Below are 13,297 nucleotides of genomic sequence, written 5' to 3'. Positions count from 1 at the left end.
GAAAGAACTAGTTAACTTCATAAATGTAGGGAAATGATCAGTTTGTTACGTGCTTCAATTGCCATCAGTATGGGATATTTTACTAGCTTTATGTTCTCTGTTCCTCATGTTGGAGAGTTAACCCTTGATGGTGTTTGCGAAGTAAAGGAGCCAATTGAACATTCTTGTCTATTATTTATCCATTTCCTAGGTTATGCTTATCAGAAAAATGAAATATGAAGTACAGAAAGGGTTGTCAAAAATGGAGAAACCTTGAAGTCATTTTGGGAATAAGATTTGCTAAAAGATTTGGGGCTAAAAGATGGTTATTGGGAGACATTTCTGAAGATATACAGGTAAATTAGGGAATGAATTCATGGTTCTTTTGGGAATTCCTTTACGATGGCCAGCATAAACTTCATGTGGGGGTAACAGCTACCCTTGTAAAGGAGAGAGGTGTATAATGCACCTAGTGAAGTTCTTGGTCGTTCTGTAAATGGTGTCTGCTCTTACTACTGTGCCAAATAAGAGTGATTGAAAGTGTTGGTCTCTTTTTGTTTTTTTACTTTTAATTTTTAGACACAGGGCCTTGCCCTGTTGCCCAGGCTAGAGTGTAGTGGCACAATCATAGCTCACTGCAGCCTCGAACACCTGACCTCAAGCATTCCTCCCAACTCAGTCTCCCAAAGTGTTGGGATTACAGGTCTGAACCACTGTACCCAGCCTATGTCAAAATCTTTAAAATACCAGCTGATGGCGGCCGGGCACGATGGCTCACACCTGTAATCCCACCACTTTGGGAGGCCGAGGCAGGTGGATCGCTTGAGCCTAGGAGTTCAAGACCAGCCTGCCCAACATGGTGAAACCTCGTCTCTACTAAAAACACAAAAATTAGCCAGGCGTGGTGGCACACTTCTGTAATCCCAGCTACTTGGGAGGCTGAGGCACAAGAATTGCTTGAACCTGGGAGGCAGAGTTTGCAGTGAGCTAAGATTGTGCCACTGCATTCCAGCCTGGGCAACAACAGAGTGAGACTCTGTCTCAGACACACACACACACACACACACACACACACACACACACACACACACACACCGCCCCCCCCCCCCCCCCCCCCCGCTGATTGGGGTTTTGGGTTTTTGTTTTAGTTTTTGAGACAGGGTCTTGCTCTGTCACCCAGGCTGGAGTGTAGTGGTGAGATCTCGGATCACTGCCACTTCTGCCCCCAGGCTCAAGCGATTCTCCCACCTCAGTTTCCCTGAGTAACCAGGACTGCAGGTACATGTCACCATGCCTAATTCTTGCTTTTGTTTTTTTGAGATGGGATTCCATTCTGTTGCCCAGGCTGGAGTACAGTGGTGCAATCACAGCTCACTGCAGCCTCAATTTCCCCAAGCTCAGGTGATCCTCCCACCTCAGCCTCTTGAGTAGCTGAGACTACAGGTGGGCGCCACCATGCCCGGTTTATTTTTATTTTTATTTTTTGAGACTGGATCTCACTTTGTCACCCAGGCTGGAGTACAGTGGCAGTCATAGCTCATTGCAGCCTCAACCTCCAGGGCTCAAGTGATTCTCCCACGTTGGCCTCCCGAATAGCTGGGACCACAGATGTGTGCCACCACACTTGGCTAATATTAAATTTTTGTAGAGATGGAGTCTCACTATGTTGCCCAGGCTGGGCTGATTGGTTTTGAAGGAAGTATGGAAATAAACTTTTCTTCTATTTAGAAATACTATAATCTGGTATTCTGAATAATATTTTAAGAAGTGGCTTATTAAAAACTGAAGGGAATGTACACTAGCTTCACTTCTTTTCTTTTTTTCTTTTTTTTTTTTTTTTCCCTGAGACAGAGTTTCACTCTTATTGCCCAGGCTGGAGTGCAATGGTGCAATCTCGGCTCACTGCAGCCTCTGTCTCCCAGGTTCAGGCGATTCTCCTTCCTCAGCCCCTCAAGTAGCTGGGATTACAGGCATGCGCCACCACACCTGGCTAATTTTTGTATTTTTAGTAGAGATGGGGTTTCACCATGTTAGTCAGGCTGGTCTCGAACTCTTGACCTCAGGTGATCCACCCACCCCGGCCTCCCAAAGTGCTGGGATTACAGACATGAGCCACCGTGCCCGGCTGCTTTATTTCTTAATGGAGCTTGCCAAATAAAGAACTTAAGTTCTAGTAATATTAGCACTTTCAAAGACATAAACTAAGATCCGTTGTGGCTTTTGTGAAGTTTTACTGATAGTTATTACAATGTTAACTAGACTCCACATACTTTTTAAATCAAAGCATATTTTTAAAATTGTTAATTTAATGGTGGGTTGATGTTCTTTCTTAATACCTTTTCATTTTCTTTTTGGCAACATTTTACTTTCCAGACGTGCATTAGTCGCTATCAAAATTTTATTCCTAAAATGTTTGGAAAGTGGAAATAGCTGTGGAAACTGTGAATAGTCAGTAAGGTAGCAGGATTCAAATTATTTTTTCCAGTATTGACATTTAGAATGTCATGTTGGACATTTTAAATTTTTCTGGTTTGTAGCCTCATTACTGTATAGAAATCAACTACCAGATGAGTAGTTGACAGACACAGCTAGCTTGGTTGCTTGCTTGCTGTTCTTGCCGCCGCTGCCTTCTTTTTTTTTTTTTTTTCTTTTTTTTTGAGGCAGGGTTTGGCCCTGTTCCCCAGGCTGGAATGCAATGGTGTGATCTCAGCTCACTGCAACCTCTGCCTCCTTGGGCTCAAGCCATCCTCCCACCTCAGCCTCTCCAAGTAGCTGGGACTACAGGTGTGCGCAACCATGCCTGGCTAATTTTTTGTAGAGATAGGATTTCACCATGTTGCTTAGGCTGGTCTTGAACTCCTGAGCTCAAGAGATCCTCTCTCCTCAGCCTCCTAATGTGTTGGGATTACAGGCCTGATCCACTGTGCCCAGCCCAGGCTTTCTTAATTTCTGAGTTTGCTGAAATGGGCCCTAAGGCTGAGGATGCCTTCTGAGATTGGTGGAAGCTACTGATATTTCCTTGTCACTTTAGGCTCAATTGCTGTATAAGTTATAATAAGATAGAGTAGATTAAAAGATTTATTTGTAAGTAGATGTGTTCTGTCTTTTACAAAACCTACCCCGCTTTATTGATAAAGAATTGGAAAGCGCCCTGTTTTAACTAAAATGTTGATTGCTTCTGCAGATGTCTAATATCATATTTATGTTTTTTATTAAATTCAAGTTGAGATAAGGCAATGACCTTTTCATCTTATTATATATGGAGGAACTTGAATAGATATATTGTAAGCTATCATAAGTAATACTTAAAATATATTAAAATTCAGGTCAGCCACAGCATTCATACAGATTATTATCTATTCTGTAATAAACTAAAGACTGTTTCTCTGGGTCTTTAAGCAGAATTGAGCTCTGAATCTAGTTTATTATTGTCAGATTATTATTTTAATCATGCTTATAACAAATGGTGACTTAAACTGTTGCTATAGTTTACATTATGTTAGGATAATAAAACTTATTAAATTATGAAGTTCTTGTACATTTAAAAGTCTATCTTATATATTTGTTATGCAAATCAATAGATATGTATCAGGTAAACTAGAAATTCTAGTTAGAAAAAATCCTTTTTGTGTCTTGGTTTTTGAAGATACTTAAAAGGTGGAAGGAATTTCTGATTACCATTTTAACATGTTTAGATATGGGCTTTTTAGTTTCAATAGAAACATCTTTTCCTAGATTATCTTGCTGATATTAAGTTGTTAAATTTTGCTACGCTTTATTTTGAAGTTTTACTGTCTTGTAAAACTCCATATTTTTACATAGTTTTACTGTCTTGTAAAATTCCCTATTTCTTAGGTTGATAGAAATGGCAAAACAAGTTAACTTGCTTAAGCTTAGCTTGCTTAACTGTCAATTGATGTATGTTTAAATGAATTTGAAGTTGTTTCAGAATTCTACTTAAAACAGTATGTTTATTCTAGCTTTTATCATACACTAAGTATTTATTTATTTGAGATGGAGTCTCACTCTGTCACCCAGGCTGGAGTGCAGTGACGTGTCTCTATTTTAGTAGAGACGGGGTTTCGCTATGTTGGCCAGGCTGGTCTCTAACTCCTGACCTCAAGTGATCGGCCTGCCTCAGCCTCCCAAAGTGCTGGGATTACAGGCATGCGCCACCGCGCCCAGCCCCAGTCTATATACTAACTATTTAAAAAGAAGTACTCAGTTGTTAATCAAAATAATATGATTTGGAAAAATGTAAATTAAACCTCAGAGTCCTAGAGTCAAACTGGTTTTGAATTTCCTGTTCTTTACTAGACATGTGATCTTAGGTGAGTTAGTTCACCACTTTGTGCTTTAGTTTCCTTATCAAGTAAAGTTGTGATAATAATATTCCATATATGATAGGGTTATGCTAATGATTGAATGAGGCAATATATATAAAATGCATAATACAATGCATAATAATAATGCACACAGTGGCAAGTTCCTGTAGTTCTAGCTACTTGGGTAGCTGAGACAGGAGGATTGCTTGAGCCCAGGAGTTCGAGGCTGTAGTGTGCCGTGATTGTACCCGTAACTAGCCACTGCATTCCAGCCTGGGCATCATAGGAAGACCTTGTTTCTCTTTTTTTAAAAGCATAATACATTACCTACCATATACCAAGCTCTCAGTAAATTAAAAATTAAAACAAAAAGTTATGAATATTTACCTGTAACCAACTTTGTAAGTGAAGGTATTAATACATTGGAGTTTGTCTCTTGAATTTTAATTTAAAAAAAGGAAGAAGGATATTTATGGCACTAAACTATTTCCTGCGAAAATTTTTGAAGAAACAAATGAGGAGAAGGTCTTCAGTTTTAATAATGCAGGAATAAACATACATGATAATGTAAATTGGAAAGAACTTTTGCTTTTTTGTTCACCTGTTCTATGATATGTTTGCTGTAGTCTGGAGTTAACTTCCACACTTGCTATTTAATGTAAACATTGTTTTTCTATTTGTAGGAAAGATTTTCCCTTTTGATCTCTCACATATTGTCTTCTGAATTAAAGTTCTCTAGAGAACTGTTTACCAAAGGGAAAGAAAAAGACTATTAACATCTGGTTACTTTTCTGATATTAGTACAGAACATGACATAATGCTATCATTTCCATTAGGATTAGCTTTTAAAGAAAGATTGGACTAAATTTTTCATCTGAATGAAAAATTGGAGATTTATGTTTCTTAATTTCTCAGTGGATATTCCATAGGTGTGTCGAGTATGGAACCATATTCAGGATGTTTTGTTCTATATTTTTAATTTTCTATTTTGAAATAATTTTAGACTTACCAAAAGTTGCAAAAATTTAGTACACAGGCTTGGTGTGGTGGCTCATGCCTGTAATCTCACCATTTTGGGAGACTGAGGCAGGCACATTACTTAAGCCCAGGAGTTCAAGACCAGCCTGGGTAACATGATGAAACTCTGTCTCTACAAAAATTAGCCAAGCGTGGTGGTGTGTCCCTGTAGTCCCAGGTACTAGTGAGGCTGAGGTGGGAGGTTCGCTCGTCAGGGAAGTGGACATTGCAGTGAGCCACGATTGTTTCAGTGCATCCCAGCCTGGGCGACAGAGCCACACCCTAAGTACATACATACATACCTACACACACACACACACACACACACACACACACGTATTTCACACAGAATTCCCATATACCTGTCACCCAGCTTTCCTTAATGTTTGTATCATGTATAACCATAGTACAGAAGTCAGGAAATTAATACCAACTACTCTAGGCATTTTTGAATTTTGACGTTGTCTACTAAATGATCTTTTTCTGGTCCAGGATCCAGTTTAGGAATTCATATTGTACTTGGTTGTCATATCTCCTTAATCTCCTTTAATCTAGGCCTGCTCTTCATTCTTTCTTTCCTTTCATGACTTTGACACTTTTGAAGAATACTAGGTAGTTTCATTGCTCCTTAATCTGTGCATTTTTGGCAAGGGTATGACAGAAGTGATGGTGTATTCTTATTAGTAGATAAGGAGGTACATGATTGTGATCCATCCCATTATTGGTGATGTCATCTTGATCATTTGGTTAAGGAGGTGCCTGCCAGGTTTCTAAACTATCAAGTTACTGTTTTTCACTTTGTAATTAACACGTGTCTTGGGAATATTTTGAGACTGTGTAAATAATCTTATTTCTCATCATACTTCCATTAATTTTAGTATCCATTGATGATTCTTGCTTGATCAGAATCTTTTACATTTAATTATTTAACATCTTTTTTTGTTTCATTGTTGACTGATATATTATTTTCCTTCTCATAAATGGATAAAGACCCAAAGGAATTAATGTAAAGGCAGCCTAATTCGCAAAACGTAAGTGGTTTTGTTGCTATGGTCTTTCTTTTCTTTTTTATTTATTTGTATTTGTTTTTTTTTTTTTTTTTTTTTTTTGAGACAGAGTCTCGCTCTGTCACCCAGGCTGGAGTGCAGTGGCGCGATCTTGGCTCACTGCAACCTTTGCCTGCTGGATTCAAGTGATTCTTGTGCTTCAGCCTCCCAAGTAGCTGGGATTACAGGCACGCACCATCACACCTGGCTAATTTTTGTATTTTTAGTAGAGACGGGGTTTCACCATGTTGGCCAGGCTGGTCTTGAACTCCTGCCCTCAAGTGATCCACCCGCCTTGGCCTCCCAGAATGCTGAGATTACAGGTGTGAGCCAGCACGCCTGGCCTGGTCTTTCATGTTTTCTGAGTTTTCTGAGTGCACTCTTATGAACGTAATGCAACCCAAGATCCTAGAATGAAAAAATACAGTAGGAAGATTATCCTTTTTTTTTTTTTTTTTTCAGTACCTTATAGGTCCAAAATGTGCTGCTGGCCATTATAAGAATAAAGCTAAGTATTTCATGCTAGCAAGACGAAGAAGACACTAGCGAGGTAAAAGTAATGGATAGGTTAATTATGAAAAAAGTATTTGTTAGAGCAATTTAGAGATCTTCTTAAAATTACTAAGGTTTTTTTAATGACATATACTAGCCTTTTTCATTTGAAGGAGTCAGTGGCAAATTTAAGCTTTATTTATTTATTTATTTTTTGAGACGGAATCTCGCTCGTTGCCCAGGCTAGAGTGCAGTGGTGTGATCTCGGCTCATTGCAACCTCCACCTCCTGGGTTCAAGCGATTCTCTTGCCTCAGCCTCCCAAGTAGCTGGGACTACAGGCGTGTGCCACCACACCCGGCTGATTTTTGTATTTTTTATTAGAGATGGATTTTACCATGTTGGCCAGGTTGGTCTTGAACTCCTGACTTCAGGTGATCCGCCTACCTTGGCCTCCCAAAGTGCTGAGATTTCAGGCGTGAGCCACTGTGCCCTGCCAAATTTAATCATTTTCATATTTAGTTTTCTTGACCCTTAGGTTGCCTTATCCTTTTTTATAGTCAATATAGTTTATGCAACTGTGTTTCTATGATTGCCTTTTATCTTTTATTCTATAGTGGATTAACCACTCTAAAATATATGTATTGTAGATTGTTTCGTTTTCATCTGTTTTACTTCATCTTCTACCTTAGTGGAGCATGAACACATTTGGGTTATCTGTTGCTTGTCTTTTAAGAAATACTTGATATTTATATCTAGTGGACTAACTTGAATACCGGTAACATTTTCAGATGGTATATTTTCCAAAAGGATGAAGAGAAAATATACAGATAATGGAATTTGGCTAGATGTTGAGCTCTAAAAATGCTTTAATAGTTAGGTTTTTCTGTTTTCATTACAGCTTTCTTCTCTTTTAGGAAATTACTGTCCATGATTAAGCACATATCCTCTTGATGGTATTCAGCCCCTTAAGTTCAGACTTCCTTCCCGTTGGTTTTTTTTTTTTTTAATTAAAAAAAAAATTCTTTTTAACACACAACTTTGCTCAGAGTCTTCCCTATTTTTTTTCAAAAAATGTGTATTCCATTTGATAATACACACAAGATTTATGGTTTAGAAATAATCTTTACCTCCAGTGTCAGTACAATACCTTAGTTAACTAATTCCGAAGAACTTGGGTGGGTTTTGTTTTTTTTTTTGCCTTTTTGTTTTGTTATCGGGTAAGATCTCTCCCTTTTTGAAATTGGATATTCTGGCAGTATCTGGTTTTTGTACTACTTTTAAATCTCTGAAAAAGAATATTAGAAATCTGTAATTGTTGTTGCAATTTGGCTGACATTTGTATCATCTCAGGATAATACCTTTGAAATTTCTGCTAACTATACTAAAAAATTAATCCTTAGAAGTTGACGACCCCAAAAAGAGATGGATACATGAAAGTTTATTTTTTATTTTTTGTTTTTTGAGACGGAGTCTTGCTGTGTCGCCCATGCTGGAGTGCAATGGCACAGTCTCAGCTCACTGCAACCTCTGCCTCCCAGGCTCAGGCGGTTCTCCTGCTTCAGCCTCCCGAGTAGGTGGGACTACAGGTGAGCGCCACCATGCCCAGCTAATTTTTTGTATTTTTAGTACAGACAAGGTTTCACCATGTTGGCCAGTCTGGTCTTGAACTCCTGACCCCAGGTGATCGGCCCACCTCAGCTTCACAAAGTGCTGGGATTACAGGCGTGAGCCATGGTGCCTGGCCGAAAGTTATACTTTTGATAAATTTTTTGTTTTCTTTAGGATTAGAAAGTTGAACTTTTTAGTGTCTACTTAAGATATCGGCCACTTGACAAAATTCTCCTTTGTTTTTTTGATCAGTAACTTATTTGTAAAGCATTTACTGAGTTACCTATTCCATGTGCCAAGCACTTTTCTAGGGTCTAGAGATAAAAGACACACTGCTTCTGTTAAGCATGTTCTTTCCTTTTCTTCTTACTGCCAGCTAGGACTGTTTTGGATACTTAGAGGAATTTGTGAAGAATTTGTTTTCTTTGTAGAAGTGCCTTAGAACCAGTATGAATGGGTGATAATAGGTAAAGAATAAAAAGATACTTCCAATGTATGTAGAATGTCCAGGTTAATGAATAATCAGTAAATTTATAAACCATTAAGTTCAACTTTAGATCAGTCAGTTGTAGCACATTTGAGTAGAAATCAGTCTTTGTAGAAACATAGTGCCTTCTATTTCATAGCTTAAATAGGTGTAGCCTTCCCTTATGCTTAGATATTAGAAATGCTTAAAACTAATAAGCTGTGTATGCTCATTTAATAATTTAATATTGAGAACAAATATTGCAAACAGCCTAATTTGATGTACTTCTCATAAAATTTTCTCAGTGGTATTTATATATAAAATACTGCTTCTGATTTGAATATACATGGATTTTCAGTAAGAATCTTTAAAAATTTCGTTATTTACAGAAAATGTTAAAATGATTTCATTGATGTACTGGTAGGTTAATAGATCTATAAGAGCCATTTGAGGTAGCAGCTCAGCATTGCTGATGTTGTTAGCTTTGGTTTGAAATTTTTTCTCTAGTGGTTGAAATGTAAGTCTTGCAGTGTAATAAATATTTCTCCCTCTTAAAATATCACATAGAAGAATGTTGTCCACTAAAATAGAATTAGGTAAGGGCTTCCTGTATCATTTTTAGGAGCTTCCATCAATAATATTCTCACAAAGGCTGCACTTTCTTTTTCAAATAATGACCCCATTTTGAAAGCATCTTTACATTTTTTATATAAATGATACATTATCAAATTCAGAGTCTTCATAAATTATTAACTCTTAAAGCAAGAGAGATACCAGCTCTCCTCAGTGATTTCAAAATAATTTCTACTTAGAGAAATCTGCTTATTCATTTCTGAGTATGAGTGTTGAATTATTATGTTTTGGTACTTCAGGCAAGATAAAGAAGTTATATTCTGAAAGCGTTCTGACTTAGGGGAAGTTTGTAAAGATTCATTTTCTCCAGTGAGCTCTCATATTTAACTTGCTGTGTAACTTAACCTTCGGACATTTGGTTTTTTAAATCTACGTGTGTTGTACTTTTAATCTATATTATACTGTGGTGTGTGATAAATAAAGATTTGGATGCATTTAACGTAAAGTTCCTGTTGTAGGAGAAATTCTAAATTTAGACCAATATTAATCTGAGCAAGATCTGGTTTTTTGTGAGTTGTTTTTCATTTTCAAAGTGAAGTAGGCCTGTAAACTTAAAAATGAAAATTACGAGGTGTATTTCCTATATCAAAATGTACCTCTTTCTTTTTGCCTGTATTTTCACTCACCTATATATTATTATTGATTAGTATTCAAGAACTGAAGGAAAACTATTGGAAAGTTAACTATTGAAAACGACTGGAAAGGAAACTAAAGGAAATTTGGAAAATCGTATCTGAATTATAATTTCTGAATAGGTTTTAAACTATTTTAAAGTAGTTAAGTTTTACTTAGATTTCATTAATTTAGAAATCTTAGATAATTTTCATGGTTGATATTGAGCTATTACTATATGAAAAAGAATAATTTGTCAAGGAAATTGATTAGAAAAGGCTAGAGGATGATTGTTTAATAAATAATTTTTAAAGCACTTTTATAGCACCTATTTGCACCATATAGGTACTGTGAAAATGTATGTAGATAGCTCCAACGTACTGATTTTAAGCCTTTTTCCTCTGTTAAAGAGCCACTCCTTAACAACTCCAGCTGTGGAATGCTTTGTTAATCTACTAGGGTGTTTTAGACTCTTGAAACTACTTAATTAGATTGCATTTGTTAAGATTCAGCATTCAGATCCTTTTTCTAATCTGAACTCCTTTCTTCTTATCATCCATCATATACCTCCTCATTGTGATTATACTGTAAAATACTTTTTAAAGCCTACTGATCTAAAGATACAGTCTTTTAAATACTAAAAGGCTTTTGGACTTAAAATCTGTTGGAAGCTTAAATTGAAAAAATAGCTGCCACTTTAGGTGCATAAAGTACTTTCATAATTATTTGATACCTCTTGTTAGATGGCAGTTTCACCTTCTTCTTTCCAGTTTCTTTTTTCTTTTCTTTAATATTTGGTAATTGCAGATTTGATGGTTAAATTCATAGGTTTTCTTTACTTAGGCCAAACTGTCATTTCTCATTTGTACAGAATTGGATATGTCCCTGTGCAGAAGGGTTAGCTCATTCTTTTCATCTTTAAGCTTTTAAAATTACTTAGTCTAAATGTTGTTAGGTAATGGAATAACCATTCCTTTTCAGCTTTTGGTACATTTCCAAACTGGCTGGCAGAGCCAGGAGGAAGTGAAGGCATTAGAAACACTAACTTTGGTTGGTTGCTACCGTCTTAGTGCTGAGACTATAACCTTTGTTGGTTGATTGATAGAGAACAAGAGAACACAATCCTCGTTCCACTAACAGGTAAGGAACCATTGTGATAACTAGTTGGTATGAGAGGGAGATTACTTGATAGCATTTCATAAAAACTTTATCCCAAAATATAACATGTCCTAGAAATAGGATACTGTGACTGACTGTACTCCGTAGAACAAGGATACGCAGCACCTTTATATTTAGAATAAGATCTGAAATTTAATAGGGATGTATTACTCTGTACCACAAAGCATAATTGATCTGTTTTCCAAAGGCAACACTGTTAAAATTTATCCTGCAGTCCCTGTAACTTTAAATATGTATCTGCCTATCTTATTCTCCTTTCAGCTTTTCCTTGATCAGATGCTATGTGCTTTGAACTTCCTTCTCTTATTTATTCCTATAATAAAGCTAACTATTTTCTAGTATCTTTGCCATCATCTATAATTTGGGTATATCTTACTGCTTTAATTTCTATGTTATAGCCATTAATGATTATTCCTGGTTCTTCTTGACCCAAAAGAAAATGATTATGCATTTTAAAAAGGATTTTGAGTCTGTATTGCCTATATCCACTATTCTGCCTTCCCAGTTTTAAAGCTGAGTGCTTGAAGAATAAATCTTTTCAGTGACAGTAGTCATAAGCTTTGATAAAATGTAGGCTTAGCTTTGTATTGCTATAATATGGGCCTATAGTGCGATTAATTCTTTAAGTTAATGAAGACTTGAACTCAGAGAAGAAATTCAGCTTCTTAGACTTTCCCAAAGTTTAGTAGTATTCCTGTTAATATACTTGGTTTTTTCTGTTTCTACTTTTCAGTCCATCTTCTTTTCTTTGACAGAAGAATTAACTGGGACTCCTCCTTTGATATATCTGAGGTTGTGTGCCTTTTCCCTGTCCCTTAAAGACAACTATGATCTTGTTTCCAGTCATAATTTATCATTTTTGATTTGGTCTTCCACTCAAAGTTGAGTGGTTTATCACAGAGTGTGTTATGGCTTAGACCAATACAGGTCCCTTCTTAATAGTTACTGAGGAATTAATCATTTGTGGTGACAGACTTCTAAAATTCAAATTAAGAAGGCACTAAAGAAAGTATGCCCAAAGGTAGCTCCTTTTTATCCTGAGGATTAAGCCATTACAAACTCAAATGACCAGAGAATGTAATTTCTTAATAAGAATTTTTCCTTAAATCTATATTCAGCTCTCTATTTCAGTGCTTCTCTCCTACCAGAGGTGCAAGGAGTGATCCTAGAACCACAGATACAGCCAAGACCACGGAGAGCTTTTGACGTCAGGGGTCCACTTTCTCCACTGAACCCTTGGAGACAGAATATCCAGCTTCTGGAGAGAGTGGGAAAGGATAATAAACAAGTGGGTGCTTTCCATTATTTACTTGGGTTAATTTATAGATTGGAATGTCCTTCCATTGCCCATTTAATTCTGTGGTAAACTCCTTGGGTTCATTTAAGAACCAGGTGGGACTGCAATCTGTTTTGTTTTTCTAAGAATGCTAACTAGTACTCATTCAAAAATGAGACCTAAAATTTAATTTTCTCTCCAGATAATTAAAGCAGTGGATGATTTGGGGCACATGATTTGACGAATGCCTATGTAGTCCACAGGAATTTTAAAACGGGAATATCTACCCATTTTGGCCTTTATGGTATTAGTGGACTTCTAAGTGCTCTTTTATATTCAAGTAATTTAAAAGGTTCTGTATTTCATCTTTGGGCAAACTGGACATTTGAAGTCTAATTTATACAGTCACATGTCCAGGTGTTATCCTACACTGTTAGTGAGAACCTTTTGGTCTTCTTCCTACCTCAAATGTTAGGACTTCATATTAGATCTTTTAAAAGATGCAATGATAGTACTATTATGGTTTTACTGTCAATTCTAGGCTCCATTCTTTAATAAAACATAAGTATGAATGAATGTAAGTTTCAGGATACAGTATCCCTGAAAGCTATGTTTAATATACTCAAAAGTCATTTTCTAGTCCCTAGGAATAAATATTTATG

The 13,297-nt window shown here is 36.7% G+C and overlaps 1 protein-coding gene across 2 annotated transcripts in view; it reads left to right on the top strand.

Annotated features, from left to right (window-relative positions):
* TSC22D1 (TSC22 domain family member 1) overlaps window positions 1–13,297 on the top strand; it is a 145,448-nt gene that overhangs the window by 23,704 nt on the left and 108,447 nt on the right. The window contains exon 2 of one of the 2 annotated variants that reach the window (XR_609894.4): window positions 12,478–12,647. The exons of the other annotated variant lie outside the window; for it this stretch is intronic. The gene's annotated coding sequence lies outside the window, so the exon portion shown is untranslated. The remainder of the gene's footprint in view (window positions 1–12,477; window positions 12,648–13,297) is intronic. 2 annotated transcript variants of the gene reach the window in all.

The sequence above is a fragment of the Pan paniscus genome, chromosome 14 (assembly GCF_029289425.2).
Source record: "Pan paniscus chromosome 14, NHGRI_mPanPan1-v2.0_pri, whole genome shotgun sequence".
NCBI lineage: Eukaryota > Metazoa > Chordata > Mammalia > Primates > Hominidae > Pan > Pan paniscus.
The sequence above is the reverse complement of the archived record's forward strand: the minus strand, read 5'-3'. Positions and strand labels throughout refer to the sequence as shown.